The sequence below is a fragment of the Schistocerca serialis genome, chromosome 6 (genome assembly GCF_023864345.2).
Source record: "Schistocerca serialis cubense isolate TAMUIC-IGC-003099 chromosome 6, iqSchSeri2.2, whole genome shotgun sequence".
NCBI classification, from domain to species: domain Eukaryota; kingdom Metazoa; phylum Arthropoda; class Insecta; order Orthoptera; family Acrididae; genus Schistocerca; species Schistocerca serialis.
The window spans coordinates 130,862,494-130,888,506 of record NC_064643.1 but is presented as its reverse complement, the minus strand read 5'-3'; the positions used below and the strand labels follow the sequence as shown (position 1 = coordinate 130,888,506).

Sequence of the window (26,013 nt, the reverse complement as noted above, 5' to 3'; positions counted from 1 at the left end):
ACTACTTTCTAGACATCTTTACGCACTCACTGCGAGCTCAGAAATGAGAAGAGCGACGTGATGCTAACTGGGGTTATACTAGAGACACTACCCAACACATCTGTGCAAAGCTTTATCGGATTTTCATAGTCGTTTCCATTTCGCGACCGATCGGACCTTACTTTTGGAATAACCCTCGTACATGTCCGAAAGAACAGACACCACACATTCATCTAATTTATTCACCTCGATGGGCAATGAATCCACAACATTCAGGGCGGATGCAAAATATCGTTCGACCTCCTAGCGGGCACAGAGGATACGGACGGCTACGGTGGTTAGGTGGCTATAGGTGGGAATGTGGGTCGGCCTGGGAGAGTGCCGAGACAGTCGGTGCATTTGTGATGAACACCGTGTCTGGAAGGCGCAGTGGTTAACACAACTGGCTAGTAAGCAGGAGATCTTGAGTTCGAGTCCCCGACTTGTAGATTTTTTCTCTCCTCGCCGCCGATTCCGCACTAAGTCCAAATGCAGCTCCACCTTCAATTTACATAATAAGCAAAGAGGCACCATGTTTGAACTAAACTTTGTGGCAGATTGAAACTATGTACCAGACTGGAACCCTTACCTTTTGCAGGTAAGTGCTCTACTGACTGAACTATCAGAGCATGGCTCGCCACCCACCTGCACAGCTTTACTTCAGCCAGTACCTTTCCTCCTACGGGCGATAGTCAAAATAATGTCAACAAGTGGTAGCAATGGGGTATTTGTGTTTGACGGTCAGCAACGCAGGTAAGGCACATGCTCGCTGGACTGTACTTGTTCAGTACAGACTAGGCAACAGTGCAGGTTGTTTACGAGCAGTCCACACTTCGTTCACATGGTTCAATTGGCTCTGAGCACTATGGGACTTAACTTCTGAGGTCATCAGCCCCCTAGAACTTAGAACTACTTAAACCTAACGACGTCGCACACAACCATGCCCGAGGCAGGATTCGAACCTGCGACTGTAGGCGTCGCGCGGTTACAGACTGTACCGCCTAGAACCGCTCGGTCACCCCGGTCGGCGCACACTTCATATTTGCATTCAGAGGCCGTGGTAGACGGGCTACGGAAGGCCTAACAGAAGGCAAAGAGGGCAGATTGTGGGGCCCGGCTAGCTGGAGCATCAGTAATCAAGGTAGCCACCTTATTCAATGTTTCAAGAGCAACTGTTTCAACAGCCATGACTGCCTACACAAAACATGGAAATACAGGGTCGTCTAAACGTAATAGTAGACGAAAATCAGAACTAAATGACAGTGATCGTCGTACGATAACGCGAATTGTGTCAAAACAACACAAAACTACGGCGAGACCCCGTATCTATCGACAATGTCCACCGAGAACTCTTTGGCCGGCCGCGGTGGTCTCGCGGTTCTAGGCGCGCAGTCCGGAACCGCGCGACTGCTACGGTCGCTGGTTCGAATCCTGCCTCGGGCACGGATGTGTGTGATGTCCTTAGATTAGTTAGGTTTAAGTAGTTCTAAGTTCTAGGGGACTGATGACCTAAGATGTTAAGTCCCATAGTGCTCAGAGCCACAACTAGCGAGAACTCCATAAAGCGAATATTCGTGGTCGAGCTGCTATACCGAAACCATTAGTAACGACAACCAACCCAAAGAAGCGTAAAACATGGTGTCAAGGCCGGCCGGAGTGGCCGAGCGGTTCTAGGCGCTACAGTCTTGAACCGCGCGACCGCTACGGTCGCACGTTTGAATCCTGCCTCGGGCATGGGTGTGTGTGATTTCCTTAGGTTAGTTAGGTTTAATTTGTTCTTAGGGGACTGATGACCTCAGAAGTTAAGTCCCATACTGCTCAGACACATTTGAACCATGGTGGCAGGAGCATAAATCATGGACGGCTGAGCAGTGAACACACGTCATACAGTCCAAGGAGTCACCGTTTTCGTTATTTCCAACACCAGGCCGGGTGTGCGTTAGGAGAACGCCAAAAGAAGCCTACAATCTTGATTGCTAGAGTCCAAAGCTTAAGGATGGATGGGGAAGTGTGATGGTGTGGGCAGCCATATCATGATATTCATTACTCTCGAAGGATGTGTTACACTCAACGATTATGTGCACCCCATCATTCAAATATTTTCCCCGAGCAATAGTGCCATATTTCAGGTGATAATGCACCAAATCACACAGCCAGAATAGTATAATCGTGGTATGAGGAGCATGCAACTGAACTGCAGCGTCTTCCCTGGCCAGCACAGTCCCCGGAGTTGAACATTATCGAACCTAAAGAGGTAGAAGAGGTTCTGATAGTTGATTGGCATAACATTCCATCATTATATGCCAGTATTCCAAGAAGAATCGCAGCTGTATTATGGGCAAATGAAGGTCCAACTCTTTGCTAGTAAACCATTCCCAAGTAAGTACAGGTGTTCACATTATTTTGCCTATCCCCTGTACCTTCTTCATAATATCCTTTCTTCCAGGAGTATTAGGCTCACAAGGTATGTAACCCAACTTTTGTGAATTGAAAGGTAGGAAAATAGGTACCAGTGAAAGTCAAGCTGAGGGTAGGTCGTGAATCGTGACTGGATAACTCAATGAGAAGAGGACTTGTCTGTGAAAAGCAAAGGTCCCAGGTTCCCATCCCAGCCTGCTGCTCAGTTTTAATCTGGCAGTAACTTTCAAATCGGTCCACATACTGCTGCTGGAAACTAGTTTTAGTGTCAGGTGCTGCGATTGCTCTCTAGAATGGTGCGAACGCTGGTTCATGAGTGGGAATTACACACGAGGCATGGACACACGAGTGAACGATTTGGAAGCCACAATCCCTATTTGCATGTGGTGCACTGGTAAGGCTCTGGTGAATCTTATTGTGATTGTGAGTGTTAATTCCGTGACTGTGGAATCCAGCGGACCAAGATCTGATTTTTACAGTGCAAACACGATCAACATCTACCTCTAATTTCAAATCTCTGCCTTGTCGCTCTTTCGTTGCACCCACCACGCTGCATGAAACATGTAAAATAATATCGGCAGGTACTACAAGAACACAAAGAGATCCACCAGGCTTCCATCCGAGAATAAATAATGTTAACTCTACTGAAATCTCAGTCTATTAATTCTATCTCACGCAACGTAAAATACATTTCTGTTGCTACCTTCTCGTAAGACTTATACCTATCCTAGTCCGCTACTGTAAGCACTAAACCGGATAAGCCACGAATTGTTTACGAGATGAGCAGAACATGAAAGATCATCGTGGCAATGTTGTGTTTTATCGGAGTCAAAACCAGGTTGTGTCGCAGGCCACGAGACTTCACAACAAGTGTTTTGTGTGACCAGAGTCCTCTCCTGACCCACTCACATAACGAGTGACATGTCACCCAATCCGGGTGCAATTGCCAGCGATTCAGGGAGCGGGACTATGTACTCGCTGACACAACCGGCGGCGCCGCATACTTGCAGCAGGCAGCCCGCACTCAGCAACTATCTTGAGGCGCACCCCCCGCCACCCCCCTCCCCTGCCACTCCCCCCTACCGCCTTCCAATGGTCTTCAGAAGAACAATAAAGATGCTCATTTTGGGACAACAAGGCAGTGTAGTATTCATCCCTGCATGATTAGCGGATACATGCCCAGTATCATTCTACTGGCAATCTATGCTGTGGACTTGACCTAAGTTCGATGTTTGTTTTTCGTTGGGTTTCTCACAGCGTTACGACGGACTTGGACCCTACACCAAGACTTTCAGGTACTTCACAGTGAACATCCTTAGCTACGCCACAGCCAGCCAGAAGCTTCTATTGTGAGCCGAACTCCTAATGCTTACAGAACATATACGTATAGGCCGATTAAAATTACTTGATAGCCGAAGTCTGTCACCATTACACTGTTGCCAAAACGGCTGCCGCTCGGTTAAAGGTGACACGCGAACACAGTTGCTCGCATTAAAAACGCTGAAGGTCCGTTCATGTAATGCTGAACAATGTTGGAAGCGGCTGCCGTCGGATATGGCGGGAACGCGAGACACTTTGCCGACAATTCATTTCCAGAGACCAATGACTGAACTGCAGCAGACGAGGTTTTATAGCCTTGAATTTAGACTCATGTCCTAAACTTATTACAACCTTGTGATGTGAAATTTATCTGAGAAAACAGCGTTCAACAACTTGTGGCAGAACTATTAACCACGCTCGCATTGTTGATGGCAAGTGTTTAAAACAGACCTCTACGAGCAAACAAAAGACAGAAAAATTTCAGTTTCAGCACTAAAAGCGAACTGTTTCTTCTCGCTTTCATCAGGTATCTAAAACTACCCTCATACTGGCTATACGAGGTGACGCTATACCAACCGTTGAGTCCTGATTAGCACTCGGTTATAGGTTATAGGCGAAACAGGTACATTCCAAACGAAAAAAGAATGATAGAAAAAAAAGAGTAAATAAAAAATGATGAAAATGGTGTGACAAAAGATTAAAAATAAAAAATTAAATTTAAGCCAGCGAATTGAAAATAATAATAATCAGAGTCGATTTGATAAACATTCTTAAATACAAAGAAATTAAAGGAGTTGAAGAGATTAGAACCCAAGACTTTCCGCACAGGAGGCTTGTTACTTAAATTTTGCACTACGTCAGTAAGTGGAGTAATAGTCTTATAATAACTACCCTACAGAACCAGCTGCATCGATGATTTGCTGCCGTCAAAACGTTTGGCCTCATGTCATGTCTGATGAAGCTTATCTGCTGTCGGCCAATCTCTGTGATGATAATAATTCAGTATGCTACAATGAATTGCGTCTTTTGCGAAAAGATCCAGTAGTGTTTGGCTAGTGCTGCGTATGAAACGAGCGTACTTCGTTACCATTGGTTTGTGTGTGTGTGTGTGTGTGTGTGTGTGTGTGTGTGTGTGTGTTGTTTTTGAAGTGGTTATCATGACTGATGAAATGCGTAATAAAAGGACCAGACGCAGGAATCGGTATCCAAACACATCAACAACAAAGGCCAGACAAGGAATTGGAAGTGAACTGACAGCTCCAACGCGTGGAGTGTCAACTATCAAGTGATTTTAATCAGACTGTATATAGTGTTCTTGTTCAAACAAAGGGAACTGCAACACCATTGAAACACAGTGGCCTGTGCCTCCCTCCACATTAATTGTTTTTGTAATGTGATTTGTAATGCGCTTTGGGATCTAAAAAAACATTAATCTTGCAAGGTCATTTTGAGGGAGACGGAAACTCTTTGCACACTTGTCTCGAATTAAAGAAGCACGCGTTTTTTTAATAAAGAGGACATACACAAATTAGAAGCAAGGCTGTGATTCGAACGCTGGGCTTTGGAGAAAACTGGTGGTTTTTAGGCGCTCAGGGCCTGTTCAACTGTCGCGACCTTTCCCACAGGAGAGGAAAAGGTTTTTTGCCGCCAGCCTGTGCTGCACACCACATGGCTACAGCGCGAACAAAGCACTACACTGGGTCTCTATTCCTTAGGCTGCGTATCCATGCATGGCTGATGCCTCTTCATGACTGTCCGATGTTATCTGCTTCTTAACCTGAGTTCACACCATTTAGAACGACCGCAGCGCCTGATATTAAAACTTCTGTTCTCGTTAGTTATGTATTGTGTTCTATTGCTATATATAGGATGTCCGAAGCGATGCCGACAACCTTTTAAATATTGTGAATGGTGCACTGGGGAAAAAACGGAGGACAGCAACCATTGTCCGGAATCGATACTACTGAGGGTCTTGCTCCATAAACGTTTTGAAAGAGGACAAAGATCTAGTGGCTGACAAGTGTGTGGAAATATGTTCTGAGGACTTACGGTCATTTAAGAGTACATTAGACTTTGTACATTTAGGGCAAACATTGACTGAAAGAGAAAAGAAAATGTGGCTCAGTGGATATTAAAAACTACCTTCAGGTGGAATGCAACGAAGCGCGAAGAAAGCTTAGTATGAAAGAAAGGCTTCTTCTTTCAGACAGGTACTTTTTAGATTAACATAAATTGAAAAATGAACTTTGTGTTTGCAAAAACGCATTTGGGGAAGTTAGGATAAACTGGGTTGGGCACAGCTTGGCTTGGATGTGAGTAAACCAGCCTGCCCCTTCTGCTGATAACGTGCCTGGCTAACAGGCAAGCATGGGCACGTTAAAAGCGTGTACTCACTTTATAATGTTTTCATCTTCCTGTAAAAATAAACGTCGCAGGGCTGCACCAACGCAGCACTTTTTGGAGAAATTACTTCAATACTGCACTTTGGCAGACCCTCTCTATCCTGAAAAATTTTGTCGTACAAAACCGGGTTCGTATGCTCTCCCCATGAATCGAGCAGCAAAAGAAATTGTTCTTCTCTCACGTACGACTTCAAGATGTCAATTAGAAATTTCCTGTATAGATAGTACTGTCGTGAGTTTTCCGGACTTTGAAGATGTTATCATAACGTTTTTGTATTTGTGTGCACTCTCATCAGATACTTTTTGCACCCTTGTTCCAAATGAACCAGTGGTCTCTTGCAAGCAAACGAATACCGTTGGCAGTAATTTTCCAGATACGGTGCCTGCCTATTGTCCAGTGTACAAATGTCTCACCTTGTGCACATCGTGTCGCTGCACAAGAAAAACCTCTGTTCCGCATTCGGAGAGAGTTTGGTCATGAGATTATTGATACTGGAAGCCTAGAACGAACATTCATAAGTTAGCATGGCATGGTTTATAACAATACTAGTGTAACTGATGTAAATGAAGCAGGTACTTTTGTGTGTAATACCTGTTTGATGAATGTAAAAACAAAATCCTTGTCGTGTTTTGGTATGAGGGCTCGAGTCTGCATTCGGAAATTTGCTGCTGCATCAACGAGTTGCTGCAGTGAAGCGCTTTTCCTCTTGGATTCTGCTCTGGTGATTTTTCTCTGACGAATACGATGTCTTCGTTTGAAGAGCACGACCAACGAGTCAGATGCTTCAAAATTTAAATCAGGAAATTGTCTAGCAGCAGCAGGAGCCCATTGCTGCAGCCTTCTCGTCGTCACCTGCTGATCTCATTCTCGAGCTTCTATGAAACGATCATATGCTCACGAATTAATTGCTTTTAAGTTGTCCATGCCGTGTTCCATCTTGTTTTATGTGTTCTTCCCATCTTTACAAACCTTTCATGCTTTTGAGACGTGAAGCTCCCCTTCTAAGAAGAGTGGCCGAACTCCAGCCTGGATGCTCTCTTCAAGATTGACGACCCTAGTCTTGTAATACTGCCGAAAGTAATCGCGGTCCATTTTCGACTGCTTCTCTTCGGCCTCGTAATCGTCTGATCAAGACGAAGCAACTTCTTCAGTTCCTTCAGATACTGCCTTTTCGTCGATGTCTTTGTGCGCAATTAGTTTGTCTTTGTAAGGTGTCAGGCAAATCCAACACCTTCCATGAAAACCCTGACATGATAAGCAAATCCAGTAATATGTCACATAGCTCCGAATAAATCATGACATTAAATTAACCAAAGTAATACGAGTAACGAGTGAGCAAATAGAATACCACAGACTAACACAAGAATGCCTAAATGCATGTCATACCTTCCCACCGTGAGACAGACGCAGTTCCGAGGGGAGAAACGAGAACAGAAGCCGAGAGTAGAACCGTGTTAAGCTGGAAGGCCCTACGATAAGGGACGGACGGACACCCACGTCGGCAGCTAACTGCTAGGACCACACCACCCGCAAGTTTTTAACGTGAGACTTTCTCGCGTCTCTGTTATGTTGGACCACCCCCCAGCCCATGTTAGAAGCTAGAGCCCTCCAGAAGAACAATATAGATCTTATGATAACACAAAAAGGGCTACACCACCCGCAAGTTTTAGCGTGAGACTTTTTCGCGTCTCTGTTACGTTAGGACCCCCCCCCCCCCCAGCCCATGTTAAAAGATAGAGCCCTCCAAAAGAACAGTATAGATGTTACGATAACACTAAAGGACCACACCAGCTGCAAGTTTTAGCGTGAGACTTTTTCGCGTCTCTGTTACGTTGTAAACTTTAAAAACATTGCCCCACCACGAAAAGCATAACGTTTCTCATTGGATAGACAGAATTTTTGTAGGCGGAGCTTAAGGTTAACATTGAGACCCTGATTGGTCAGATGAAAACACAGTCAGATAGTTTTTTTTAAACCAACTTCGGTAAATTGTAGTAAGGAGAAGTTAGAAGAGAGTTACTTCCGAGACGGCGAGGTGAGCGGAGCTGTGCTGCCTGCCGCCCCCTGACGAACACCGACAAGGTAATGAACGCACGCGATGCCGCATAACAGCGCATAAAGCTTCACTCAGAACTGCAGAAGTCTCATCTGTTACACCCCTTCTTGCGTAATACTTGTGTCGATCGCCAATTAAAGCTCATGGTGTTCACATTTGCCACTTGAAGTAAAAATCTGAAACGCGATGATTTTTCTGTTATATATTTATTGAGAAGCCACATCAGCCACTGTAATTTACGACAAGTTAGATAAGTAATTAAAGATAATTGAGGGTCACTGTAGACCATTTTGACAGTTTTTCTATTTTGTGAAACTTAATTTAAACCTAGATTATAGATGTTATATGGCACAGGTCATCCTTCGATCCATTGTAGAACTTGGAAACCCATTCAGGGAATATTCGTTCACATTTTTGTTGAACGCAGTCGGTTTTTACAATCCTGTATTAAAACATTTCCTTTTATCAATAGTGCAATTTATAAACAATGTTTTGTGAGTAGAATAAAATTTCCAATGGTAAACTTAACTGCTTTTTCGACGTTATTTTGCCAGCTAACTAAAAATAGGAAAGCCTTGAACCCCTTCCACTAAATTTAGTTAGTATTAAGAAAAGTTTATGAAACGAGTGAGATCGTATGAGAGCATGTTGACTCGAAGTAGGGCGCGTGAATTGCTTTTAAAACAGAAAATAAGGGATTCGGAAAGATTAGCAATGGCAGATTGAGACCTTGACCGAATTGAGGTAGAGACCCAGCATGAAAATGGACAGAGAATAGAGGACAGTACAACAGACGATGCAGTATCGCGGGAAATAGGACACATAACTCACCATAACGAGGATAATGTACGTCAAGGCACAGATAACCTAGGTCAGCATACGACAGAGGAACAGGAAAGTAGAGAGACAGTCGATGAGGATTCTAACTTGCGTGTTGAATACGTAGAGCCCATAGTACAAGTAATCAGAGCTCCCTCACCACAGAGTACAAGGAATGCGAGCAGAAACGTGTCACAGCACAGTTCAATGCAATCGGTTGCGAACAAACACTTGGGTGAAAACACAGAGCGTAGGACGTCGGAAGAAAACGCAATAGGACCCACCAATCTGGCAGAATTATTACAATTAATGACGGAAACAATGACAAGACAAAATGAAGAAATTGCGAAACAAATTAAAATTCAGAATGCAGAAATGACGAAACAAAATGCAGACACGACGAAACAAATTGCAGAAATCACGAGACAAATGCGTGAGATTAAAGAACAAAACAAAAAAATTCAGTTACACTTAAGTCATATTGAAGACGAGGCAAAAGAATCTCGAGAAGTGATAGGAAACTTAATAACAGGTCACAATCAATTGAGAACAGACATTGACAAGGTACAAGTGTACGTACAAACATTGCGTAATGACATTCAGGACGAGATCAAAACATTACGTAACAACACCCAGGGAGAAGTCAAGAAACTAGAGAAACAGATAAACGAAATTACTAGATAAGCAGCAGGTACAGCGCATGAAATTGTTGAAAACAGTGTGTTACATAAACGTATCACGAAAGCAGCGCTGAAAAGATATGATAACCGCATAGTCAAAATAGAAGCGCAAACGAAGCGACAGTTTCAGAAATTGCGAACAGAGTTGTTGCAAACCATTGAAGAGCGTAGTAAACAGGATCGAACAAGCACAGAGTCTGCAACCACATCTGTATCTGTAATAGCACCGGAAAAACAGGCAATTAACGAAGATATTACGCATTTGCGATTCCAATCACAGGTGGAAAGTAACATACGTGACAGTGGAAAGCCAGGTCGCGAAGAGTACAGTGCAATGCATTCAGCTACACGTTCAAAACCGAGGAAGAAAATTAGTGCGTACCACTCCAACGATACTACGCAAGGGTAGGCGAAAGTTACAGTGGACAATATCCAATGGATCTACCACAACCGGAAAGAACGACGGGAGAAATTATCAGAAACAAAAGTGGCGAAGAATCGCGAATTTCATATGGAACTATGACGAAGTTCGACAACGATCATTTCCTCACAGCCAGGAAATTTCAACACTTTCTAGAAGGAAACTCATTACATCCACGAACTTTTATTGATCAATTCCGAGTAGGATTACCAGAACACTGGACGCTAGCACACAAATTAGACTTTATATGTGCACACATGTCAGGAACAGTCGCAGAAACCATGCAGAATGTTGCAGCGACATGCCGATCGTACGAAGATTTCAGAGAGAAATTTCTCTCACGATATTGGTCCAGCGAAGCACAAAACAGAGTGAAGTACGAATTATTACAGAACCCATATTTTGAAAATTCAGGAGAGAAGAGTCCCGTGAAATTTTTCGAATTAATGGCAAAGAAAAATCAATGCTTAGATGTACCTTACAGTGACGGAGAGTTGATTAAATTATGCACGATGAAGCTACCATTGAAATACCAGCAATCATTAGTAGGTCGCGGAGACAATGACGTCGAAGCATTTAAAGGTATTCTAGTGGAACTAGAGTTCATATTTTCGGAAGATGACGCAAGAAAAAGACGAAGCGCAGTGAAAACGAAAGCAAAAAGCAGTGGAATTCACAAGACACAGTACGAAGAAACAATAATTACGAACCATGTGATAACTTCGCACCAAGAAACGACAATAGATTTCAACAAAGAACCGGTTATGGATTTAGAAGAAAATATGGCAATAACTATAATTCACCCAGGAACGGCAACATCTATTATAGAGGGAATAACGACAACCGGAACGGGTACTGGAGAACCAATAGACCGACAAATTATCAACAAAGAAACTACTATCAACAAGCTGAACAAGAAAAGAGAATAAAGACAGAAGAGGTGGAGGTAAGACCACCAAACCCCAATAAACGTTCGAATTGACAGTTAAGCGCCCATGCCAAAGAGAATGACGCACCGACCCAGGACAATTGCAGCACCTAGAACAGAGAAGTAAAAATCTTATCACGAGAAGAGAAGAAGGAAGAAACAAATCCGCAGGGACCAGATGAAAACGAAGACAAGAAAATAACAATATCGTGTTGGGACGAAATTAATTGGGAGAATACTGACGAGGAAGATGAATTACCAGAGGCATGCACAACGAATGTAGGAGGAAAGGACGAAGTAATGAGTATTGCAGAGCTATTTGAGATGGAAACCAGGGAAAGCGAATTCAATGAGGATAATGAGCAGTCGACAGAAGTTGAAAATAAGTTACGAGTGGGCACACAACCCAACGTATATAATGAAGGAAGTTATGAAGCGATAATTAGAGCATTTAGATGCGATTATGTGGAAGAAGCGACGAAGAAGGAGAAGATAGACGAGGATGAGGAAAAAGTAGAGGATGTTGAAGAAAGCGTAAATGAAGGAAGCAATAGAGAAGAGGAAATAAAAGAGAGAGAAGTAGCAGTCGAAGCTTATCCTACAGAAAGTTCGAATTCACAAGGGAAATTCCTAAAAAGACTCATGTATGATTCAGTGGAGGATTCGTTGATGCAAGAAGAAGAAGAACAGAAGCAACCCTTTCAAATTCAACCAATTGTGAAGGCCATGGTAAAGCATATCCCAGTCAATATTGTAATTGATAGCGGAAGTGAACTGACTGCGATCTCAGAAAATTTATTCATGCAGTGTAATGCCAATGAGGAACTGCCAGTTCTGAAAACACGTAAGATTAAAGTAAGAGGTCCTATTAGAAACAATGCTGCGGAAGTTACGAGACAAACAAGGTTAACTCTTTCGTGCCAAGGTCAAAAGATCGAAGCCAACTTCGTGATTATACCTAAACTAACTGTAGATTTGATTATAGGTGCAGATTTTTTAAATGAGAGAGAGCGATAATAGATATGGGGAAAGGTAGCGTAACATTCGGGAATGTCACACTTCTCTTTGAGCAAAAGCTAAAATTAGAAGAAATACCAGCCATAAACAAACAATCAAGAATGATGCGAGATAAAGAGGATGAAGAATTAGAATGGTATGCACAAAAGGGGGAATCGCCTCAACTCATGTTAGAAGTTCATAAAGAAATCGACGAAAAATTGCAAGGAGTTCAAGGTATCTCGGAACACAGTAAAAGAGAATTAGAGGGTATTTTACGAGATAAAGCAGAGGTATTTTTACCTAAGACTGGCAGTATTAAGCACTTTCAGTACAAGTTTGAAGTAAAACAGCACAAACCATTTAGAGTACCACCCTATACAATCCCATTAAGCTACAGGAATAAAGTATTCCAGGAGATATCTAAAATGTTAGATGACGATATTATTGAACCAGCTACCTCCACATATAACAGCCCGCTCCATATTGTACAAAAACGAGATGGGAGCATCAGGTTAGTGCTTGATTCCAGACAGCTCAACACAATCATAATCACTGAGACAGATCGCCCAGAAAAATTAGAGGAATTGATACAAAACTTCCACGGTGCTAAGATATTTTCATCAATTGATTTACAGAGTAGTTTCTGGCAAATAGAATTGGCCCCAGAATGTAGAAAATTTACAGCATTTATCGTATTCGGTAGATGTTACCAGTTTAAACGATTGCCATTTGGTTTAAACATATCATCAGCAGCGTTTATTAGGGGATTTAATACTATACTCAGTCCTGAAATTTTACAATAAATTACTTGTTATGTTGATGATGTGATTATAGCAGAACCCTCTTGGGAACATCACAACGACACATTAAATCAGTTTTTACAGATCATGAAAGAGCATGGTGTCACAGTAAATATAACAAAATCCAAATTTGGAAGGCGAGAGGTCAAATTTCTAGGACACATAATTTCAGAGAAAGGGGTAATGCCCAACCCAGAAAAACTAACGGCAATCAAAGAATTCTGTACTCCATATAATAAGAAAACTCTCAGAGAATTTCTAGGTCTCACCGGATTCTATAAAAAAATTATTTGAATCGACTCTCTCGCAACACCACGCCTATATGCATTGACTGAAAAAAAACACGCCATGGGTATGGGATCAACAAGCCAATGAAGAATTTTTAAAAGTGAAAAACGTACTAACAACAGCACCGATTTTAGCACATCCTGATCTAACACAAAATTTTTGTATGGCCACTGATAGCGCGAAAACAGGTTTAGGAGTTGTTTTATTCCAAGAATACGAACAGGCAGGGCTAAGATCATATAGAACAATTGCATTTGCCACTCGGGTATTCACAAAAAGAGAGAAAAACTATTCAGTCACGGAGCTGGAAGCATTGAAAGCATTAGAATTTCTGTTATCCGCCAAACTAACTCATGGGAGGTTAGCCAGATGGATGTTAATACTACAAGAATTTGACTTCACTATTACGCACATACCAGGACCAGCGAATGTATTAGCAGATGCTTTATCACGATGTCCACAGGGTGCATCCAATAACATAGGTTTGGAAGCGGCAGAAGACCAGTTTACAATGTACTATATGAAACAAGTACCTTTCGAAAACTACATTACGACAGCATTGAAAAACATAGGCAAAGAACAGGACAAGGATCCCGAAATACTAGGAATCAAACACAAGTGGAGAAGTAAGGATTTTCCAGACATTCGACAGCACTATCTCGTAAAAAACAATGTTTTATTTTTTAGACGAAATGTTGCAACGAATGAAAGGTTAATTTATATCCCAGATGAACTAATTAATAAGTACATATGGTATACACATTTAAGTAATGGCCACTTTAGACCAAAGAAATGCTTTTTAAAAATAAAACAAACAAGCCATTTTCCTAATATGGAAAGACGAATCAGAACAGTATTAGTCAAATGCAAAAAATGTATGAGGGCTATACATGGCACTTTCCAAACCAAACCACCTATGTTTCCAATAATCCATAAAAGATTAAAACAAATAGCTGCAACAGATTTGATGGGGCCCCTCCCACGCACAAAAAATGGATATATTTTCATATTTGTCGTTTTGGAACTTACTTCTAAATATGTTACCATGACACCATTAAAACGGGCAACAGGACTTACTATAAGTAAAGCATTTAGACAAGATTTTCTCAGACAAGTATGTCGAGTGGAACGAATAATTTCGGATAATGGCCCACAATACAAATCAGTGCAATGGCAAAACACGTCAAAACAACACAAAATAAAACCCATCTACATATCTAAGTACAAACCTAGCGTAAATCCAGCAGAACGATCTATTAAGGACATAGGCACTTTATGCCGATTATATGCAAGCAAAAGACACATCACTTGGGATATATACCTTAAAGATTTTCAAGAAGTAATAAATGAAATGCCACATAGCACTACACTACTACCTCCAGTTACTGTACTTAAAAATATTTAACCCCCAAACATAACCAGAGAAAATGTTAGATTTCCTATTGTACCATGTAGACAGCACAAACAATTCATAGCAACAGCACTCTCCAACATCAGAAAGGCAGCCATTAAAAGAAAAGAAAGAGGAGATCGACCAGCAATTAAAAGAACATTCTCAGTAGGCAAGAAAGTATTTGTAAAAACACACCATCTCTCCAGCAAACAGAAACACAGAATACATAAGTTTTACGGTGCATACAAAGGACCTGTCATAATTAGGCGAATTGCTCATGATAATGCTGTGGAACTAATGAACCCAAAAACAGGCAAAACCTTAGGACTTCACCATGTGAGCCATATCAAAAAGTTTGAAGATTAATTTTATTACTGGTAAATACTCAGCACAATATTTCAAGATTATGTTGCAGATAAGATCGTCAGGAGAAAGAAAAATGAAGACAGAGGAAGGTGGGAAAAGGAAAGTAGTTTCAATAAAAACAAAAACAAAAATAACATAAATAGTACCATAGATTAAGGTGAAGGGATAAAGCGTAGATAGTCTAACAGCATGAAATACTAAAATGCTATACACCACGACACTAAACAAAAATAAAAAACGATTTTGAGGATTTTTGTGGAAGTTAAGATTCAAAATATCTTAGAATTGTAACAGGGAAAGGGCGCCAAAATTTGTAAAGCTTTTAAAAAGGCGCAAAATAATGTAGGTACTAGACATATGTTAGATTATTATTAGTAAAACTTTTTGTAAGAACCATTGCAAAAACTCCAGCAAGGGAGAGATGGAACGACCCACAAGTTGCAATGCAAGATATCAAGAAAGAAAAGGATGTAATTAGCAAGACATGATTCCTACAAGGCAGAAGCGTCGAGAGAAGGGAAAGGACAGTGAGACCAACAGAAGGCCCTTGTAACTGAAATGGGCAACAAATTTGACCACTAGGCGGAACTCTGCTGCTGGGACAGAACACCCTGCAGAGACGCAATGGGACGCCGATCGCCGGAAGGCGAGCAAAAAACGGCCCGACGAGAAGACCGTTTGGGCAAGCCACCACTGGCAAAAAATATGTGTAAAAGTCACACTACCGCTATTAGACAGCACGCTGATGCACGAAACTGAAGAAAACGCCCACAAGGTAAAAATGACACGCCCAAACAATTTATCAAACTGTTACTAGGAGGAGAACTTCAAAGCGACTAGTTACCAATAAATATTTCCATATCCTGCCCAGAGAAGAACCAAGAATCAAGTAAGAAGCAGAGAAAAAGCAGGAAGAACAGAAGTTGAAGATTCACAAGATTGAGACCAAGAAAGAAGATGGGTGAAGAATAGACGACATACCTTCCCAAATCCCTATCCTACTGTAAACTAGTCGTCCGCAAAGTATTACAACGAAAAACGACCGCTTTCAGCGACACATAACGATGACTTTCATGCATACAAAGCCAGTAAACCACGAGATTCTTCACTCACAGCTCCATTCCATTATGGGACCTCCACAACAGCAACACACACTTGCAAAGCCAACAAGGAACGACGAACGAAGCTGTGCATCAAATACTTGCCCACATCCATCTCGCTCAAGCCCACCACCTTCGCGCAAAAATATTCGCCAACCTCATGCTTAAACATTTATAGGATTGTGTGAATGTGTGAAATCAAATTATGTGATGAAGGAATTGTGCAAAAGAAACGTGTGAAAAACTAAATAAGTTGAGCACACCAGACAGCTAATGAACTACAAAATAACAGTCATTGACTATGGACTTAAATAAAAAATAGACTATCGATAAAAATAAGTCATTAGTTCTGAAATGGACAGTATATAAAGAACAAAAGTAAGGCATAATAAACACCAAAACTATATGCCACTTATTTTCTCCTCATAAAAATAAAACAAGAACTATATTTTACTTATTTTCTCCTTATAAAAACAAAGAATAAAAAATTATCTTGTTGGATGTTTTCCCTTTTTTTTAACATTTGTACCATTTGTTAGGATAATATCTCAATACTTGTGTATGTATATTTCTTTGTCAAAGCAATTCTTATTTGTTAGTGTAACAATGTTGAAATGAGTGTCTAGAAACAAAAACATTTTACTTGTACATGATATTTAGAAAATGTGTTAGGAATAGATTTTTTCTTAATTACTACATTTATAAAAACAATATTTCTAAGAAAATCTATGTGAAAGACTCCTCACTTTCGATAACAAACTTCTTAAAAAAAACTTCACACTTAAATAAAGAAAGAAAATAATTAAAAATTAATAATAGCATAAAAATATTCTTCTCTTGTCATTTTTAATTATAATGTGGAAGAATATAAAAGTATAAATTAGTAATACAAACTAGCATAGAACCAGAATAACGTGGCTGAACAGTAGGCAACAAAATTTAGATAAAATTTTTGACTGACTTAGACAACGATTCAATCATTGCCTAAATTCAGTGCAAAAATTAAGTTCGAAGGGTGGTGATATGTAAGGTGTCAGGCAAATCCAACACCTTCCATGAAAACCCTGACATGATAAGCAAATCCAGTAGTATGTCACATAGCTCCGAATAAATCATGACATTAAATTAACCAAAGTAATACGAGTAACGACTGAGCAAATAGAATACCACAGACGAACACAAGAATGCCTAAATGCATGTCATACCTTCCCACCGTGAGACAGATGCAGTTCCGAGGGGAGAAACGAGAACAGAAGCCGAGAGTAGATCCGTGTTAAGCTGGAAGGCCCTATGATAAGGGACGGACACCCACGTCGCCAGCTACCTGCTAGGACCACGCCACCCGCAAGTTTTTAACGTGAGACTTTCTCGCGTCTCTGTTACGTTAGGACCACCCCCCCCCCCCCCCCCGCCCATGTTAAAAGCTAGAGCCCTCCAGAAGAACAATATAGATCTTATGATAACACAAAAAGGGCTACACCACCCGCAAGTTTTAGCGTGAGACTTTTTCGCGTCTCTGTTACGTTAGGACCACCCCCCAGCCCATGTTAAAAGATAGAGCCCTCCAAAAGAACAGTATAGATGTTACGATAACACTAAAGGACCACACCAGCTGCCAGTTTTAACGTGAGACTTTTTCACGTCTCTGTTACGTTGCAAACTTTAAAAACATTGCCCCACCACAAAAAGTATAACGTTTCTCATTGGATAGACAGAATTTTTGTAGGCGGAGCTTAAGGTTCACATTGAGACCCTTATTGGTCAGATGAAAACACAGTCAGATAGTTTTTTTTTTAAACCAACTTCGGTAAATTGTAGTAAGGAGAAGTTAGAAGAGAGTTACTTCCGAGACGGCAAGGTGAGCGGAGCTGTGCTGCCTGCCGCCCCTTGACGAACACCGACAAGGTAATGAACGCACGCGATGCTGCATAACAGCGCATAAAGCTTCACTCAGAACTGCAGAAGTCTCATCTGTTACACCCCTTTTTGCGTAATACTTGTGTCGATCGCCAATTAAAGCTCATGGTGTTCACATTTGCCACTTGAAGTAAAAATCTGAAACGCGATGATTTTTCTGTTATATATTTATTGAGAAGCCACATCAGCCACTGTAATTTACGACAAGTTAGATAAGTAATTAAAGATAATTGAGGGTCGCTGTAGACCATTTTGATAGTTTTCTCTTTTGTGAAACTTAATTTAAACCTAGATTACAGATTTTATATGGCACAGGTCATCCATCGATCCATTGTAGAACTTGGAAACCCATTCAGGGAATATTCGTTCACATTTTTGTTGAACGCAGTCGGTTTTTACAATCCTGTATTAAAAAAAAAACAATGTTTTGTGAGTAGAATACAATTTCCAATGGTAAACTTAACTGCTTTTTCGACGTTATTTTACCAGCTAACTAAAAATAGGAAAGCCTTGAACCCCTTCCACTAAATTTAGTTAGTATTAAGATTCTGTTACAGGGAGTGCAGTGGAGCTGACGCTGAAATCATTAAGTATTTGGTTATATCATCGCTAGTCCAACTGAACTCTTCTGAATTCTACATGTCATGTGTGGTCTGGCGTCTCCTTACCAGCAACAGGTCCCAGGTTCAAACTAGTCAATTCCCTAAAAAACACGCTCAGAGCGTCGTTGCGCGAAAGTGGTAGCGAGACACGATATAGAACGAACAGACACCACGCAGAATGTTTAGAACTTGTACGACGTCTTGTTTCTCCGCTAGCATTTCGAAAATTCTGCGAAATATTTCTTCTCCAATTTCCATGTGCTCTTGTGTTTTTGCTGTAGAAAGTTTCGAAGCGATCAGATTGTTTAGGAGAAGAAGCTGTTCATTGTACAAAAGTACCGTTTTTAATCGCACTTTTGAAACTTCAAGGCTTCACTATCAGTATCACGTTTTCTTGCTGTTGAAGTACCAGGCGCATCAAACATTTACTCGTAAAACCGAACATGTTGGAGCGTTGACATGTAGTTACCTCTGGGGTAACAAACAAATGAAATATTCTTCGTGATCGTAAACATGTTCCCTTTCTCCTTCCACGAACCGAAAGTTGTTGGTGCACATGCAACTGTCTCTGGTGAGCCAAAACTAATTGCAGCATTAAGGAGAAAATGTGTTCATACGGTGAGTCGCACCGTATCTGTACCTGTACCGGGAAAATGGGCTCATGTTGGGTTGAAACGAACCTGCAGGGATACAGTTATAATGGTAAACTACTTCCAAAACGTTAGAGAAAAACTGAAATTTTCAAGGTGAAGATTATTTACCAATAAATGATTCCTTGGATACTGATAATTTGCCCAGTCATAATGAATCTGTTATTATAATTACGTGGGAACAAAGAAAAAAGTATCAGGAGCGAGAGTCGGTCCAGAGTCCTCCATCTTACGAAGCCGAGCGATTAATTTTTTTTTTTCTAACGAATTGCTCCCGCGAACAGGACAACGGGTATGGCAGGGGTCGACACCCGAGGCACGGCCATCCCGTCGCCACGCCCACGCAACGTGCTCTAAGATCAGGGAGACGATTAAGCATGTTTATTTATTTATTTTATTAACAAAAGATCTTACGACTTCCGTAGCGAGCGTCCGAGTCATCTTCTCCTTTGTTGGTAGGGGTTCCCCCTTATTCCGTCCGTAGGGGATCAACATGCTCCAGGACTCTTCTTCAGTAACAGCGTCTCATACTCCCTAATGAGCAGGAGGGTTCGCATCCAGTGAACCTAAATAATTAGGGAAGTGGGTCCTGTACCTCGGGTGGCGGCTGAAAGCCGCATGTGTTGTCATCAGTAGGGACCAAAAGTCGAATGTACCTTCGTGTGCGTGATGAAGTATGAAGTAAAGGGCCATGCCTCTCCGCCAGTCAACGGCATTCGTCCTGGATAGTGGAAAATACACTCCGGCGGGTTGCAATATATCGTCAGCGAAGACAGGCTCTGACAATCGCCACAAAAGTAATACCAGCATGCGTTGCGTGAGCAGCCAGCACTCGCTGGTCGCGTCACAAGTCAGGCGGTGCACATCCGAATCAGCGGTTCAGCATCTCGGACACGAGGGGTCGTTCGTCAGATAAATGCAGTGTTGCCGTTGACGAGTAGCGAACTTTCCGTTCACAGACGTGTACCACAATGAATGCACCGCCACAGGTAGAAAAGGCGTGTGAACTGCTCGCCACAACGTGTTCCAGCGAACTTCTGGGTGCCAGTCTGCGACTGTATAGACGGGTTGTTGCTGTTGGTAAGGGCGATAATAGTCTTTCGTGCGGGGCGTTCGTGTCGACGGGAGGTCCGCTGAGGTAAATTAAGAACCCTCTGATGTGGACGAGTGCCGGTGAAATGTGACCCACAGAAACCAGCCGTTGTAGAGAGAGTGGTGCCACTTCAGTTATCAGTGTGACCCTCAGATTGGTGTGGGCAGAGGCCCACGTTCGACGTAGTGTTGAGATAGAGCGATTGCGAACAGTTATAGACGAATTAAATCGATAGCGCCCGCCCGTTGCGTCAGTGTCAGGGTGACGTACCAGACTTTAAAAACAAGACCAGTGCTCACGAAATGTCCATATGCTGCTTGAAATCTGTCGGCCATTGCAACAATCGAGGGACGTACACGAAATAGTTCAGTTTTGAGACGAGATAGGTGCTGACACAGCGTGTTCGTAGGACCATGTCCATTCGACGCAATTTGTTGCTCTGTATCAGAGCACGTGTCTGCTGTAATAGTCGATGGTACGTAGCAGCCGCTGTGTGGCGAACATAGCTGCGAAACCGCAGCCCCAAACATCTTAGTGCAGGCACTTTGTCAAACGGCATCGCCGTTGTTTCGGTAAGCTCTCCTCCGACATTTATGTATTTATTCTTCTTCAGACTGATGGCGCTCCCAGCGACCGCCCCGTACTGACGTAGCCCCTGAAGCGCTATGTGTATTTCATCACCTGATCTGCCCAGGAATGAAACATTGTGAGGGAATGCAACACAACGAAAGGTCACATCCCATACGCAGATGACTGCTAAATGTCGTCATAGACCATGCAAAGCTGGTTCCAGCATTGACGCAAATAATATGCCCTTCAAGGAGCATCATATTCGGACTGACCATCCAACAACAGTGTGACCAGACTGCTAACTGTTGACCATCATGTGAGAACACGCCCTGTGGATCAATCGAGTGAGCACCTCCGAAGACTCCGGAGAGAGGCCCATGCATTCTAAAACTGCACATAGGAATCCGTTGTCGACTCAGTCTAATGCATGGCTGAAATCGACAACGACAATGGCACCCCATATTCTGTAAGCCTTCACCAATGTTATTACGTCGCAGTATGCTCCTAACGCTTTATGGATTTTTCTCACACCACCTAAACAGGTCTTATCGGTATGGATTGTTTTCCCGATAGCTGGGTGGAGACGCGCACGGAGGATGAGGGCAAAGATCTTGCAGTCGACGATGAGGAGCCTGAATGGGCGAAAGTCCTGCTACTTACAACTACTATTCGGTTTAATACGTCAAAGATCTTTCTTAGTTGCGAAAAACTACAAGTCTTTGCCCAAGTTTCAGCTAATCAAGCCTTCTTCAGAAGCATAAAATAAACTAATACATGCCAGAATAAGGCACGCTCAAACATAAAAAGGTAAAGTACCGTGGTACCATGTCAAGCTACGTTCTTACTTAGCTGAGGAACAGCCTCGGCCCCACTTCATGGAAAGCGGTCGGTTAGCCGCGGACGCTGCGTTGGAACTGACTAGCACCGCGGAAATGTACTGAGCCAGACGGCGGACCACGAGCATGCGCGCACGGAAAGTGAAAAGTGCCTACTATTGGCTGTCTTTATGTTATGTACTGGGAAATTACCTGTAATTAACTATAAACCGAGACCTTATTAACTGACAAGGAAATTTTCTTAGACGTTCAGCTTGTTAGATTAAAAACCTCAAATGATCACCACTAAGTCATATGGTTCTGCACGATCTCATGCGGGGGATGAACAAGGCTATACGTCCGTAACGCGAGACCTTCTGAGGGTTGGGAGAAGATGGAAATAAAATAATTTCCATTATACCGAGTGATCAAAAAGTCAGTATAAATTTGAAAATTGAATAAATCACGGAATAATGTAGATAGAGAGGTACAAATTGACACACATGCTTGGAATGACATGGGGTTTTATTAGAACAAAAAAAAAAAAAAAAAAAAAAAGGTTCAAAAAATGTCCGACAGATGGCGCTTCATCTGATCAGAATAGCAATAATTAGCATAACAAAGTAAGAGAAAGCAAAGATGATGTTCTTTACAGGAAATTCTCAATAAGTCCACCATCATTCCTCAGCAATAGCTGTAGTCGAGGAATAATGTTGTGAACAGCACTGTACAGCATGTCCGGAGTTATGGTGAGGCATTGGCGTCTTATGTTGTCTTTCAGCATCCCTAGAGATGTCGGTCGATCACGATGCATTTGCGACATCAGGTAACCCCAAAGCCAATAATCGCACGAACGGTCTGGGGACCTGGGACGCCAAGCTCCTTTTATACACGATTGTCATGTGTAGTCACTGATGTTTTGCTGTCCAGCCCCAGCTGAAGGGCATTTTGTGAACTTTTTTGTGCTAATAAAACCCCATGTCATTCCAAGCATGTGTGTTAATTTTTACCTCTCTAGCTACATTATTCCGTGGTTTATTAAGTTCTCAAATTTATACTGACTTTTTGATCACCCAGTACATGGGGTAATACGTCGATTTGTTAACGCGAAATTTGACTAACGTTATGTTATGGCACTACATTACTACGCATATATGATTGACTGGGTGGGTAAAGCTTAAATAATCATTTATGACTTTATGCACAGATGATCAACGTTTTGTTTAGGAACCCTGTAGAAACTTAACCAAACATACACTAACTATAAATATAATGTGCACGACCGTTCACTGCATGTAGTCACAAGGGTGACGTGGAATAAAACTCTTCAGGGAAAAGGTTAATTATTATTTAGTAGTAGGTTCGAGACCACTATCCATTTAAATAGGTTATGCCTCGCAAATTGCCGATATGCACACTCTGGTGTATCAGATATTACCTACACTCCTGGAAATGGAAAAAAGAACACATTGACACCGGTGTGTCAGACCCACCATACTTGCTCCGGACACTGCGAGAGGGCTGTACAAGCAATGATCACACGCACGGCACAGCGGACACACCAGGAACCGCGGTGTTGGCTGTCGAATGGCGCTAGCTGCGCAGCATTTGTGCACCGCCGCCGTCAGTGTCAGCCAGTTTGCCGTGGCATACGGAGCTCCATCGCAGTCTTTAACACTGGTAGCATGCCGCGACAGCGTGGACGTGAACCGTATGTGCAGTTGACGGACTTTGAGCGAGGGCGTATAGTGGGCATGCGGGAGGCCGGGTGGACGTACCGCCGAATTGCTCAACACGTGGGGCGTGAGGTCTCCACAGTACATCGATGTTGTCGCCAGTGGTCGGCGGAAGGTGCACGTGCCCGTCGACCTGGGACCGGACCGCAGCGACGCACGGATGCACGCCAAGACCGTAGGATCCTACGCAGTGCCGTAGGGGACCGCACCGCCACTTCCCAGCAAATTAGGGACACTGTTGCTCCTGGAGTATCGGCGAGGACCATTCGCAACCGTCTCCATGAAGCTGGGCTACGGTCCCGCACACCGTTAGGCCGTCTTCCGCTCACGCCCCAACATCGTGCAGCCCGCCTCCAGTGGTGTCGCGACAGGCGTGAATGGAGGGACGAATGGAGACGTGTCGTCTTCAGCGATGAGAGTCGCTTCTGCCTTGGTGCCAATGATGGTCGTATGCGTGTTTGGCGCCGTGCAGGTGAGCGCCACAATCAGGACTGCATACGACCGAGGCACACAGGGCCAACACCCGGCATCATGGTGTGGGGAGCGATCTCCTACACTGGCCGTACACCACTGGTGATCGTCGAGGGGACACTGAATAGTGCACGGTACATCCAAACCGTCATCGAACCCATCGTTCTACCATTCCTAGACCGGCAAGGGAACTTGCTGTTCCAACAGGGCAATGCACGTCCGCATGTATCCCGTGCCACCCAACGTGCTCTAGAAGGTGTAAGTCAACTACCCTGGCCAGCAAGATCTCCGGATCTGTCCCCCATTGAGCATGTTTGGGACTGGATGAAGCGTCGTCTCACGCGGTCTGCACGTCCAGCACGAACGCTGGTCCAGCTGAGGTGTCAGGTGGAAATGGCATGGCAAGCCGTTCCACAGGACTACATCCAGCATCTCTACGATCGTCTCCATGGGAGAATAGCAGCCTGCATTGCTGCGAAAGGTGGATATACACTGTACTAGTGCCGACATTGTGCATGCTCTGTTGCCTGTGTCTATGTGCCTATGGTTCTGACAGTGTGATCATGTGATGTATCTGACCCCAGGAATGTGTCAATAAAGTTTCCCCTTCCTGGGACAATGAATTCACGGTGTTCTTATTTCAATTTCCAGGAGTGTATTTAGGAAATCGGTGTGAACAGTGGGTGGAAACCGCGACGATCTAACATTACAGCCAGATTTCAGTGCATGTGTTTATGTTTTCTCTTACGAATTCTTTGGTAATAACCTCAGATACTAGAACAATACTTTAGAATTGATAGCGCGGTTGATTTACGTAAAATGCTGCAAACTCCGTCTGTCTGGAGCTCCATAATGCATAAAAACCACCCGTTTCTTGTTCTTAACCGTCTGTTATCTCATCACAACAGTTTCATATCTACTGTACTCCGATATGGGATACTAACCTCCTCGACATTCGCGCATCTGGAGAAATCTTGTGCTACAGGATGGGTGCAGGACAGCTGTTACAGCTCCGGTTCGGACTGTTCCTCCACGAAACACGGAAGGTAGCGGTCTACTTCTGGTCAGCTGCAGATTAAATCGGTACCAGTGCTGCAGGGAGCGTTGGTCCAAAGACAATGCGAGGAGATCTTTCTGTCTCTCACTTTATCCTAAGAATGTGAGAATGCCCTGTGACTCCCATCCACATAGAGAAAGATCGTAAATTACGCACTGATCGACGTGCTAAAGATGTGTAGGTCGCTGTCTGCTGTACTTTGGTGTATATGTTCGAGAAATAACAATGAATGAATGTGCTGCACAGTCATCTATTTACATTCGCGATGGTACTCGCAAAGTAGTGGAGGGGCTGTTGAGCGATGATATAGAAACTGGTAAGCATGCTGCCGCGTCATTGGTCGGTGTTGAAATTACGATAAAATTGCAAAAAATGATAGCACTATCAACTGTGATGCTTATTATCACGACACATCGATGGTGTCTCTCCAATCCCAACGCTGTTGATTACCACATAATGACTGACTGACATTGCGTATTTGAGATAGAGAAAGAGTCTTGGTGGGGGGGCAACACCTTCCAGGGATGTCTGACACCGAAACAGTGATCGCGTATATGGCAGCAATATGAGGAATCAGTCAAACGGAACACACTGCCATCAGCTATCCCGTCACTGTGAATGATGAAATATGTAGAGGTCGTCAGTCACCTTCGGACAGCAGTTTGGAAACGCTCCACAATGCCTCAAATCTCTTTCAGTTTCCTTATGTTGTGACTGTTTTTTACTTAAATCACCCAGTGTGTGGGTGTGTTGTGTGGTCAGCAGCACCAACACGATTTACACCGTGCAATGTCTAGTTTTTTTGTAAGAGCCAATGGACCAAAACGTGTTAATGTCAGTTTAGAGCCTGACACAGATGTCGAAGTCATGTCAGAAGAAAACAAAATGTATGGCAGTGTACAAAGCGTGTTTCAGCAAAAAAGTGGTGTATCAGACAGGGACCCTCTCCTGCGACTGATAACCTGTGGGAGAAGGTCCTCATACAGTACAGGCGATGAAACTTTACACCGGTCTGTGGAAGTGACTTCGATCACGAGCCACCTGCGCCAATGAACCAATACCTGTGTATTTAATAGGATCGCCACATATGGTC

At 42.9% G+C, this 26,013-nt stretch overlaps 1 protein-coding gene across 1 annotated transcript in view; it reads right to left on the bottom strand.

Annotated features, from left to right (window-relative positions):
- The window catches only part of LOC126484688 (putative odorant receptor 71a), a 218,683-nt gene that overhangs the window by 91,691 nt on the left and 100,979 nt on the right, over positions 1-26,013 (bottom strand). The window lies entirely within an intron of this gene.